Here is a 12,487-nt window from a genome sequence, read left to right on the forward strand (position 1 = left end):
AGGAAGGCTTGGCCAGAGTGAAGGTATTAGGAATGGAGTTCCTCAATATGTGATTAGATAGAAAAAATAGTTTTCTATAGAAAATGATGAAGTTTTTTTCCCCCTAACAACTCATTTTCTGATATTATTCCTAAAAGGAGGAGAATCAGAAAAGCATACAAATGGCAACCTCATTTGTCCTGACTGTAGGGTTCATCTGCTCAGCCATGCCCACTAAACTAAACATCTTTTCCCTTCTAATACAAGTTAGTCTCCATGCCTGTGCTCTATCCATTGAACAACCTGGCTGCCCTTATTATATCCATAGGGGCAGGCAAGACTCAACTTTGTAATTTCAAATCTGGCCTCACACATTTACTAGCTATGTAACCCCAAGTAAGGGGTTTGTTGTTTGCATTAACTCCTCATCTATAAAATAAGCTGGAGAAGGAAATGACAAGCCATCCCACTCCCCAGTACAAAAAGGTTAAAATATATGAACAAATAATTCAAAAGACGAAATATAAATAATCAACAATCTAAAGAGTTCAAAGGCATTCATCATCAGAGAAATGTCAATTGAAATCACCCTGGGGGTATCACTTTGCATCTATTAAACCAGAAAACAGAATAAACTAAATAAATAGAAGGATTCAATCTAAAGTAGGAAAATGATTAAGGAATAAAAAGGGCTTAAAGAGAAAGAAGAAAGAAAAGGAGAAGGTAGTAGACAAGGTAAAATAATTAAGAAAAATAAAGTGAAACTGAGTGGAAAGTTAAACATAATGATGAAAGAAGTTACTGGAAAAAAAAAAGGAAAGGAAGTATATATGTGGCTGAATAGCTGTGGTTACACAAAGATAAGGAAATTTGGTATAGATAGATATCAAGTTGTTAAAAGGTGATCCAAGATTGTAAAGGATTGCTTAGGATTTAAAGTATAAACACCCAAAAGTTATTCAACAAAATTGATTGATAATATTAATTGGTATAAAGAAGACAAGACATTTTACTTCAACTTGCATAGCATTTTTGATGCCAGCTTTTATTACAGTTAAATGGCTATATTTCAAGTACAGACAACTTTACTTCTTTAAATAAAAAATGAAGGACTCAAAAGAATTTTTTCCCCATGTAGGTTATCAAGGATAATGAAGTGTTCCTAAATGAATGGAATTTGGGCTTTGGTGGAACATTTAAAGACCTGAAATGATTGAGGGAAAGTTTGAAGAGTTTTGTTAGGAGTTTGGAGAGCTCAGTAATGTAGTATAGAACTAGACAGAACATATAAGAGCAATTGTACTCTTGAAGTGGAAAATAACAACAGCAATAACAAATTTGATTCTATTTCTGGAGAAGAGTAACTTGATTGTTCTGAAGAATTTCTTGTCTTGGAAGGAATGATAAAGTAGAGAGATTGTTCAGTGAGGATCAAAGAAAGAAGAATAATCACAGTTCATGATTCCCTGATCAGAACTACACAATCAAATTCTCTTTGTTGACTTGATAAAAAAAAATAGAGGTCAATTGTGCTCTAGGAGGACTTATTCTAGATATAACAGGGAAACATCCAAGACCTATCAAAACAAATGGCGACTGCTCACCTTTGGTTGAAACATATGGGCACAAATGATTCTACTGAAAAAGAAATTGCCCAGGATTACAAAGTCTTGACCAAGAAAATTAAGCACATAGGATCATAGACATTTCTAAAAACGGAGAGGGACTTTAGAGGTCATTTACTCTTCCATTTTACAGATAAGGAAAATGAGGCTTCTGGGGTAGTATAAAGCAAATTATCTGAAGTTACAAAGATGCCGTCAGGGATAGGATTTGAATACAAGTTTTCTGACTACAAAGCTAGTATTTTTAATGGTACTCCATTCCATAGGTTTTGTTTTTCTTACTGATGCTTATTGAAGGCAAGGGATGCAGAAGACAACAATGAATATATAAATGAAGATGTTGGCTGAGAAGATTTTGTAAGAGAATTGGATTTGAAATTCAGGATGTAGTGTAAAAATTAAAGAATGACTCCTGGATGACTCCTAACTTCTAGATAGGAATTGTGCATATAACATAAATTGATAAAATATATTTGCCTAGTGTCTTGAAAACCTTGTCAAAAGTATTTTAAAACCATAGTTAAATTAAGGAAGAAAAATAGCAGTTGAGACATCCAGAAATTAATAGAAGACAAAATCAAAAGAATAGGGCTAGTAGAATATTCCATCTCCTCTAATGCCTCTTCCTAAAAGTTTCAAATTTAGATAATAAGTAAGACAAACCAGATATTCTAAAATAATAAAGCAAATTTGATCTCATAGATAACTCTAAGACTTGGGGTGTGGGGCAGTTGATATGGAGGAAAGAAATCCAAGACTGGAATGTAGCTCAGGATGGGTAAAGCTTATTCAAAGGGTATGAGGCAGCAATGTATATTAAGAATGTGTGTGACAGACTGGAAGGAGTATCAGGTCTGGAATCAGGAAGACTCATCATCTTGAGTTCAAATCTGGCCTCAGACATATCTAGCTCTGTGACCCTGTGACATCTTTCTGATTCAGGTCTGGTACTCTATCCATCACATCATATAACTTGGCAATAAAATTTGTTGATTGACTGAATTAAATGTCTATGAGAAAAGTCATCCAGGTGGAGAGTGAAAAACAGTTTAGAATGAAAATTTGAAGACAAAATAGGAAACAATTCTAATGAGGAAGAAAAACAGTTATTTGAGAAGTGTCCCTAGGGAATTTACCAAACATCTTAGATATAAAAAAATGTGTAAACTATGTGTAGAATATGGGACCAAAGGCAGGTAACAGGATGAATATTTGTGTGACAAGGTATTTTAAAAATAGCATCATGGTGCTAAATCTTAGAATTAGCTGAACCTGGCAAAGAAAGTGAAGGATAAGAAAAAGATGTGGTTTGGGGGCAGTTTTTTTTAACAGCTGTATTAGTGAAAAGGAGAATAAGCAAAAGGGATTGGATCACTGCTTTGGGTGCCTAGGATGATGATTGCTGACAATGGAAAAAAGGCTGAGCTATTCATTTTGGAGGCTGTATTTATTTTCTCTGCAAAAGAGAATGACTTTTGCATTGGAAATGATTTAACAAAAATTGCTAATAAGCAGGTCATATCCAATAGGAGTTAAGACCTGGTAAAGAAGCACCTAAATGCCCTTGATAAATTCAGGTCACTTGGCCCAGGGGAAATACCACCTCAGCTGAAAGAATGGATGGCTTTTATTTCTTACTAAGGGATAATAGTAGTTGAAAAATTTTCGAAAATAGAAACAATGTTAAAGGAATAGATAAGAGCAAATGTTTTGGTCTTCAGAAATGGGAAAAGAATAGTCTAGGATTTGCTGTTTTTTTGTTCAGCCATTTCAGCCAAATCGGACTCTTTAGGATCCCATTTGGGATGTGCCATTGGCAGAGATACCAAAGTGGTTTGCCATTTTTTTCTCTAATTTATTTTACAGATGATGAAACTGAGGAAAATAGGCGTAAGTGACTTGCTCAGAATCACACAGTTATTAAGTGTGTGATGCCAAATTTGAACTTAGGTTTTCCTAATTCCAGACAGCATTTTGTCTACTACACTACCTAGCTGCCCTAGAGTCTACAAAACAATTTATTTGCCTTTTGAATGGAGGTAGGAGTGAGTCATTAATGAGATACTGAGTGAATACAAAGAGCCAGAGGTTTTGTCAAGAACAAATTATACTAGGAATAATCTAATGGGGAGGGGGTAGTATTTCTAAATTGGTAGATTTTTTACTTGGATTTTAGCAAAGAATTTAATAAAGTATCATGTTATTCTTATGGTGAAAGATGGAAAGAGCTGTATTTGATAATGGTTGAATGGCAAACTCAAAGAATGTCTATTAATGATTAGAGATCATTTTTTGGAGCTATATTAGAACAATCCTCAGAGATATGTGTGTAGTTCTTGGTTGTGTTTTTTTTTTTATCAAAAATTTGATAAAGGAATAGAAGGCATGATTATCAAATTTGCAGATATCATAAAGATGCAAGAGCTGACATATATTGAATGAGAGTCAGAATCAAAAAAAAAACTTTTTAGGCTAGAACACTGATCTGAATCTAATAAGATGGAATTAAATAGGAATCAATGTAAAGTCTTACACTTGGTTTTAAAAAATCAACTTTATAAATTCAAAATGGGGGAGGGAGAATCACACAATTTGTCTAAAAAGATATGAATTAAAATGATAGTAGTAATTATTTTTACATAACTTGTAGTGTTTTACAATTATTATCTTATCTAATTCTCACAACAACTCTGGAAGATAGGTATAAATTTATTATGAATCTATAGGGTTATATAACAAGCAAAAAAAAAAAAAAGCTCATATGATCTTGGGCTGCTTTGAGAGGTAAAACTTCCAAGAACAAGATGATAGAAACTCTATACTCTTCTAGTCAAATTTCACCTGCAACATTGTCTCCAGTTCTTGGCAGCATGGTTTATGAAGGATATTGATAGATTGAAAGATGTCCAGAGAAGAGTAATCAGCATCATGAAGGGCCTTTAATCTGTGCCATACCAAGATGAAGGAAATGGATATATTTATTCTGGAGATGACTCAGGGGAGAGACATGAATGCAGTCTTCCTCAGATGACAGGATTTAGGAGCAACATACAGAAATTGCAAAGAGGAAACTTTAATTTTAATATCAGGAAAACTTCCTAGCAATTAAAACTAACCAAAAATTGCCTGGATTTCCTCAAAAGATGGCAGGTTTATTTTCTTAAAGAGTCTGGAAGCAAGAGGTAGAATGACCATTTGTGGGGTATTCTTTTTTTTTAATTCCTTTTGATATGTGTAGTACTATATAATAAAATACAATGATCCCTTCCACATTGAGAGGGTTAAAAATGTGATGTACCCTTTCCCTCCCATTCCACAATCTGGAAACCATGTAAATTTTTTTCGGCCTTCCCTTTGTACTAAAGAAGTCTAACTTTTTTCTTTTTTTTGTGGGGTATTTATAGTACCTTATTGTAAAATTTGGGTTAAGCATTTGATCATCAGCCCTATGTTTTCTTCTTTTGTGTGTCATCTGTGTTTCTGTAAATGACCCCCCAAATTCCCATTTAATTTCTTATTCCCAACCAAAACATATAGAAACCAAAATGTGATGGAGAAGAGATAATTGTAGTTTATGGCTAGTGCTTTATAGAGAGCTTACTTGTCTTAGGTACTGTGCTAAGTGCTGAGGTCTCTTCTAATTAAAATTTTGTGCTTCTGTGATACAAAATACCTATTAAACAACTGGGTGGCACAACAGATGGAGTGTTAGATCTGGAATCTAACTAGATCTGAAATCAGATCTGTTCTGAATTCAAATCATTCTTCAGATATTTACTAGATGTGTAATTGAATTTCTTTCAGCCTTAATTTCCTCATATGGAAAATGAGGCACTGACCTCAAAGTTCTGTTGTAAGGGCAGAATGAGATATAACATGTAAAGCATTTATTACTTATTATTATGAAGACATTATCTTATAAGGTAGTACACGAATATGTTAATTTCTTCTTGTTATTCTCTTCCATTTTAGAGGATGTCCAAGTCATATCTGTTGGTGTTGATGTGTGTGTGTGTGTGTGTGTGTGTGTGTGTGTTTCCCCCCAGAGAATGGTTTCAGAAGTGTTATTTGTCAGGACTTTTGAAGGTTAAGTAGCTCAGAATTAGGGCAAATAGACTCCAGAGAAACTAGTGATGAGTTTATTGTGCAGAGATTCAGCAGTTAGTTGTATATTTAACCAGACTAAAGATTTCCTGTTCCTGTCAACAGTGTACTTGCTCCAGGGATTGGAATTAGGGATTATAAAGCTAGAGAATACTCATGAACAGTTCTAGTGCAGAATTCAGGGTATGACAAAATAACATCATTAATATAAATGTGAAGTCCTTGTCACATTACTTACTTCTTTTTGTTTTCTCTCTGATTGGTTCCACTTCTAAATATGCTGTCTTGACCCTTTATACATCTCTCTTTCATTTCCCCTTTCTATGTTGTATTCCCTCTATTAGAATATAAAGTTTTTGAGAGTAGGGACCCTCTTCTTTTTCTATCCTCAGAGATACATTTGTCTGACAAATAGTCAGTACTTAATAAACACTCTATCATATATCCCAACTGTCCATATGTCTGTCCATCCATCCATCCATCCATCCATTCATCTATCCATCTGTCTTTCCGTCTCTTGTCTCTGTTTTTCTCATTAATCATCTATTTACTTATCTGCCTATCTGCTGATAGATGACTGAAGGTAAGCAATAATAATAATAGCTAACATTTATATAGTGCTTTCTATATTACAGGCATTGTTCTAAGTGCTTTTTATTATTTTGAGATAGGCATTCCTATTCCTCCTGGAACCTTGCTAGAATGTGACAATTCCAGAATATCAGTTTACTGGTTTTTACTGATATCTTTAAATCACAATCCAAAGAAGGGAAACTGAGACAATGATTTGCTCAGGGTCATACAGCTAGGGATTGTCTGAGATCAAATTTGAATTTAGGTTTTCCTGATGTTAAGGCCGGTAGTAAGTAGCTTTCAGGATTTCAGCTTCTTATCTTCTGATTCCTTTTAAGGGCAGTGAGATGGTACAATAGTGTACAGAGTGTTGGGCCTGGAGTCAGAAAGGCTCCTCTTCCTGACGTCAAATCTGGCCTGAGACATTTACTTCACCCTATTTGCCTCAGTTTCCTCATCTGTAGAATGATCTAAAGAAGGAAATGGCAAAGTGCTCCACTGTCTTTGCCAAGAAAACCCCAAATGGAGTCACAAAGAATAAAATGAACAAAAAAGTGACTCAACAACAACTTCCTACTCCAAATTCAGGCTCATTCCATACCAAAAAGTGCTTTCGAGCTGAGACCAGATATTTGAATTTGTTATTGTATAGAATCCTTCACTAGATGATAAGGTAGAGAAAAGAGGAATACAAGAGAAATAGAGGAAACTAATGGAGGAGACACCATACCTATAAAAACTACCTAAAGGCTAAGAGAAAAACCTGAGAGGGAGATGAACTTTATGACTTCATATTTCCTGAGACGGAGGGATCATGGACCCATTACTTTGACTGCTTTGGGAATTCCTATTGGTTTTGGAATAAGGGGCCCAGCCCCTCAGAAATAGGCTGGAGACTGGAATTAGGACTTCTTGGTGAAATTCTTCTTTTTTTTTATTATGGATTTTTAAAAATTTAATAGCCTTTTATTTACAGGATATATGTATGGGTAACTTTACAGCATTAACAATTGCCAAACCTCTTGATCCAATTTTTCACCTCTTACCCCCCCCCACCCCCTTCCCTAGATGGCAGGATGACCAGTAGATGTTAAATATATTAAAATATAAATTAGATACACAATAAGTATACATGACCAAAACGTTATTTTGCTGTACAAAAAGAATCAGACTCTGAAATATTGTACAATTAGCTCGTGAAGGAAATCAAAAATGCAGGTGTGCATAAATATAGGGATTGGGAATTCAATGTAATGGTTTTTAGTCATCTCCCAGAGTTCTTTTTCTGGGTATAGCTAGTTCAGTTCATTACTGCTCCATTAGAAATGATTTGGTTGATCTCGTTGCTGAGGATGGCCAGGTCCATCAGAACTGGTCATCATATAGTATTGTTGTTGAAGTATATAATGATCTCCTGGTCCTGCTCATTTCACTCAGCATCAGTTCGTGTAAGTCTCTCCAGGCCTTTCTGAAATCATCCTGTTGGTCATTTCTTACAGAACAGTAATATTCCATAATTTTCATATACCACAATTTATTCAGCCATTCTCCAACTGATGGACATCCATTCAGTTTCCAGTTTCTAGCCACTACAAAAAGGGCTGCCACAAACATTCGTGCACATACAGGTCCCTTTCCCTTCTTTATAATCTCTTTGGGATATAATCCCAGTAGTAACACTGCTGGATCAAAGGGTATGCACAGTTTGATAACTTTTTGAGCATAGTTCCAAACTACTCTCCAAAATGGTTGGATTCGTTCACAACTCCACCAACAATGAATCAATGTCCCAGTTTTCCCACATCCCCTCCAACAATCATCATTATTTTTTCCTGTCATCTTAGCCAATCTGACAGGTGTGTAGTGGTATCTTAGAGTTGTCTTAATTTGCATTTCTCTGATTAATAATGACTTGGAGCATCTTTTCATATGACTAGAAATAGTTTCAATTTCTTCATCTGAGAATTGTCTGTTCATATCCTTTGACCATTTTTCAATTGGAGAATGGCTTGATTTTTTATAAATTAGAGTTAATTCTCTATATATTTTGGAAATGAGGCCTTTATCAGAACCTTTGACTGTAAAAATATTTTCCCAGTTTATTGCTTCCCTTCTAATCTTGTCTGCATTAGTTTTGTTTGTACAAAAACTTTTCAGTTTGGTATAATCAAAATTTTCTATTTTGTGATCAGTAATGATCTCTAGTTCTGCTTTGGTCATAAAGACCTTCCCCTTCCACAGGTCTGAGAGGTAAACTATCCTATGTTCCTCTAATTTATTAATAATTTCATTCTTTATGCCTAGGTCATGAACCCATTTTGACCTTATCTTGGTGTACGGCGTTAAGTATGGATCAATGCCTAGTTTCTGCCATATTAGTTTCCAATTTTCCCAGCAATTTTTATCAAACAGTAAGTTCTTATCCCAAAAGCTGGGATCTTTGGGTTTGTCAAAGACTAGGTTGCTATATTTGTTGACTGTTTTATCCCTTGAACCTAATCTATTCCACTGATCAACTAATCTATTCCTTAGCCAATACCAAATAGTTTTGGTAACTGCTGCTCTATAATATAATTTTAGATCTGGTACAGCTAAGCCACCATCATTTGATTTTTTTTTCATTAATTCCCTTGAAATTCTTGACCTTTTGTTTTTCCATATGAACTTTGTTGTTATTTTTTCTAGGTCATTAAAATAGTTTTTTGGGACTCTGATTGGTATAGCGCTAAATAAATATATTAGTTTAGGTAATATTGTCATTTTTATTATATTTGCTCGCCCTATCCAAGAGCATTTAATATTTTTCCAATTGGTTAGATCAGACTTAATTTGTGTGAAAAGTGGTCTGTAATTTTGCTCATAAAGTTTCTGATTTTCCCTTGGCAGATAGATTCCTAAATATTTTATATTATCAGTAGTTACTTTAAATGGAATTTCTCTTTGTAACTCTGACTGTTGGATTTTGTTAGTGATATATAAGAATGCTGATGACTTATGTGGGTTTATTTTATAACCAGCAACTTTGCTAAAGTTGTGGATTATTTCTAATAACTTTTTAGCAGAATCTCTGGGGTTCTCTAAGTATACCATCATGTCATCGGCAAAGAGTGATAATTTGGCTTCCTCATTGCCTATTCTTATTCCTTTAATCTCTTTCTCAGCTCTTATTGCTATAGCTAGCGTTTCTAATACAATATTAAATAGTAACGGTGATAGTGGGCAACCTTGTTTCACTCCAGATCTTATTGGGAATGGTTGCAGTTTGTCTCCATTACATATGATGCTTACTGATGGTTTTAAATAGATGCTGCTGATTATTTTAAGGAAAAGTCCATTTATTCCTATACTCTCAAGTGTTTTTAATAGGAATGGATGTTGGATTTTATCAAATGCTTTTTCTGCATCTATTGAGATGATCATATGGTTTTTGTTAATTTGGTTATTAACATGGCCAATTATATTGATAGTTTTCCTAATATTGAACCAGCCCTGCATTCCTGGTATAAATCCTACTTGATCATAGTGTATTATCTTGGAGATGATTTTCTGTAGTCTTTTTGCTAATATCTTATTTAAGATTTTAGCATCAATATTCATTAGGGAGATTGGTCTATAATTTTCTTTCTCTGTTTTCAGCCTACCTGGTTTAGGTATCAGTACCATGTCTGTGTCATAGAAGGAATTTGGTAGGACTCCTTCATTCCCTATTTTATCAAATAATTTATATAGCATTGGGGCCAATTGTTCTTTAAATGTTTGGTAAAATTCACATGTAAATCCATCTGGTCCTGGGGATTTTTTCTTAGGGAGTTGTTTAATTGCCTGTTCTATTTCTTTTTCTGAAATGGGACTATTCAAGCAATTTACTTCCTCCTCTGTTAGTCTGGGAAGTCTATATTTTTGGAGGTAGTCATCCATTTCACTTAGGTTATCAAATTTATTGGCATAAAGTTGAGCAAAATAACTCCTTATTATTTCTCTAATTTCCTCTTCATTGGTGGAAAGTTCTCCCTTTTCATTTTTAAGACTACTAATTTCATTTTCCTCCCTCCTTTTTCTAATCAGATTTACCAAAGGCTTATCTATTTTATTGGCTTTTTCATAGAACCAACTCTTAGTTTTATTAATTAGTTCAATAGTTTTTTTACTTTCAATATTTTTAATTTCTCCTTTTAATTTTAGAATTTCCAATTTAGTATTTGATTGGGGGTTTTTAATTTGGTCTTTTTTTAGTTTTTTTTAGTTGCAAGCCCAATTCATTAATCTTTTCTTTCTCTGTTTTATTCAAGTAAGCCTCTAAGGATATAAAATTCCCTCTTATTACCGCTTTGGCTGCATCCCACAAATTTTGGTATGATGTCTCATCATTGTCATTATCTTGAGTGAAATTATTAATTGTATCTATAATTTGCTGCTTCACCCAATCATTCTTTAAGATGAGATTGTTTAGTTTCCAATTACTTTTTGGTCTATTTCCCCCTAACTTTTTGTTGAATGTAGTTTTTATTGCATCATGATCTGAAAAGAAAGCATTTACTATTTCTGCTTTCTTGCATTTAATTTTGAGGTCTTTATGTCCTAATATATGGTCAATTTTTGAATAGGTTCCATGAACTGCTGAGAAGAAAGTATATTCCTTTCTATCTCCATTCAATTTTCTCCAAAGATCCAACATACCTAATTTTTCTAATATTCTATTTACTTCTTTAATTTCTTTCTTATTTGTTTTGTGGTTTGATTTGTCTAATTCTGAGAGTGCAAGGTTGAGATCTCCCACTATTACAGTTTTGTTGTCTATTTCTTCTTGCAACTCTCTTAACTTCTCCTTTAGGAAGTTGGATGCCATACCACTTGGTGCATATATGTTTAATATTGATATTGCTTCGTTGTTTATGCTACCCTTTAGCAGGATGTAGTTTCCTTCCTTATCTCTTTTAATTAGATCAATTTTTGCTTTTGCTTGATCTGAGATAAGGATGGCTACCCCTGCTTTTTTGACTTCACCTGAAGCATAATAGATTTTGCTCCAGCCTTTTACCTTTACTCTATATGTATCCCCCTGCTTTAAATGTGTTTCTTGTAAACAACATATTGTAGGGTTCTGACTTTTGATCCAGTCTGCTATCTGCCTCCTCTTTATGGGGGAGTTCATCCCATTCACATTTACGGTTAGAATTACTAAATCTGTATTTCCTGCCATCCTAATAACCCCAGATTGTGCTTTACTTATTCTTGCCTCCCCCAACCCTCTTTCCCCCTTTTAAACTTATGTACCCCTCTTGTATCACGATGCTTACCCTCTTTATAATCCCTTCCTCCCCCCCTTTGAGTCTTTTCCCCTTCCTTCCCTTATTACTCTTTTTCTTTTCCCTTCAAACTTCTTTTTGTAGGGCATTAAAATAAAAGGTTTTAAAACTTTTTTTTAATCTTCTCTCCCCCCAATTTTGCCTTGATTTTAAAAGGATGATCAGGGCTCCCCAACTTACTGAGACAAGCCTCAGATGATAAACAACAAAGAGTAAATTACAATTAAGTGCTTCCTTTTTCTTTCTTTTTTTTATTGTAGTCAAAGAATTCTGGCTTTCTATATCTCTCCCTAGTAACAAAACATTTAAGCATGTTCAAAACAGTGTTGTTATCTTTCTCTTTACCCATGAGCAATGCAAACTAAAACAGTGTTAACTGGAAAACATTTTTCCCTAGTGCTCTGAGACACTGGAAGCAGCAAGTTCTTTCAGGACACCTCTATTTTCTATCCAGGGATGATCTTTTTTTTTTTTTTCAATTTTGGGTCTGACTCCCATTTCTTTTATTTTGGATGCTGCTTACTGTTGTCTCAGTTATAATTCATGACACTTAAATCATCTCTATTCAGACATATGGAACAAGAATTTATGGTGTCCTGCATGATAGCCCCACCCTGGGACCATAAGAGGAGAAGGATAGGGGCCTCTATAACTTGGTATTCATCCTTGAGCAAACAGGATCAATTCGGTCCAGATAGAATGAGAGATTGCAATCAGTCTGTGAAAGGATCTGTGTTCTTCTCAGTTTTGTAGCTAGTGTCCCAATATATTTGACAAGCACAAATTAATCCTAGGAAATCACCAGTGAAAAAAGGGGTTAAGTGCTGGCTCTAAGTTCTGGATGAGAGACCTTTATTGTTCCTTCTGGAGGTTACATCCCTCCCCTGGCTCTATCTGAAG

This window comes from Sarcophilus harrisii, chromosome 2, assembly GCF_902635505.1.
Source record: "Sarcophilus harrisii chromosome 2, mSarHar1.11, whole genome shotgun sequence".
NCBI lineage: Eukaryota > Metazoa > Chordata > Mammalia > Dasyuromorphia > Dasyuridae > Sarcophilus > Sarcophilus harrisii.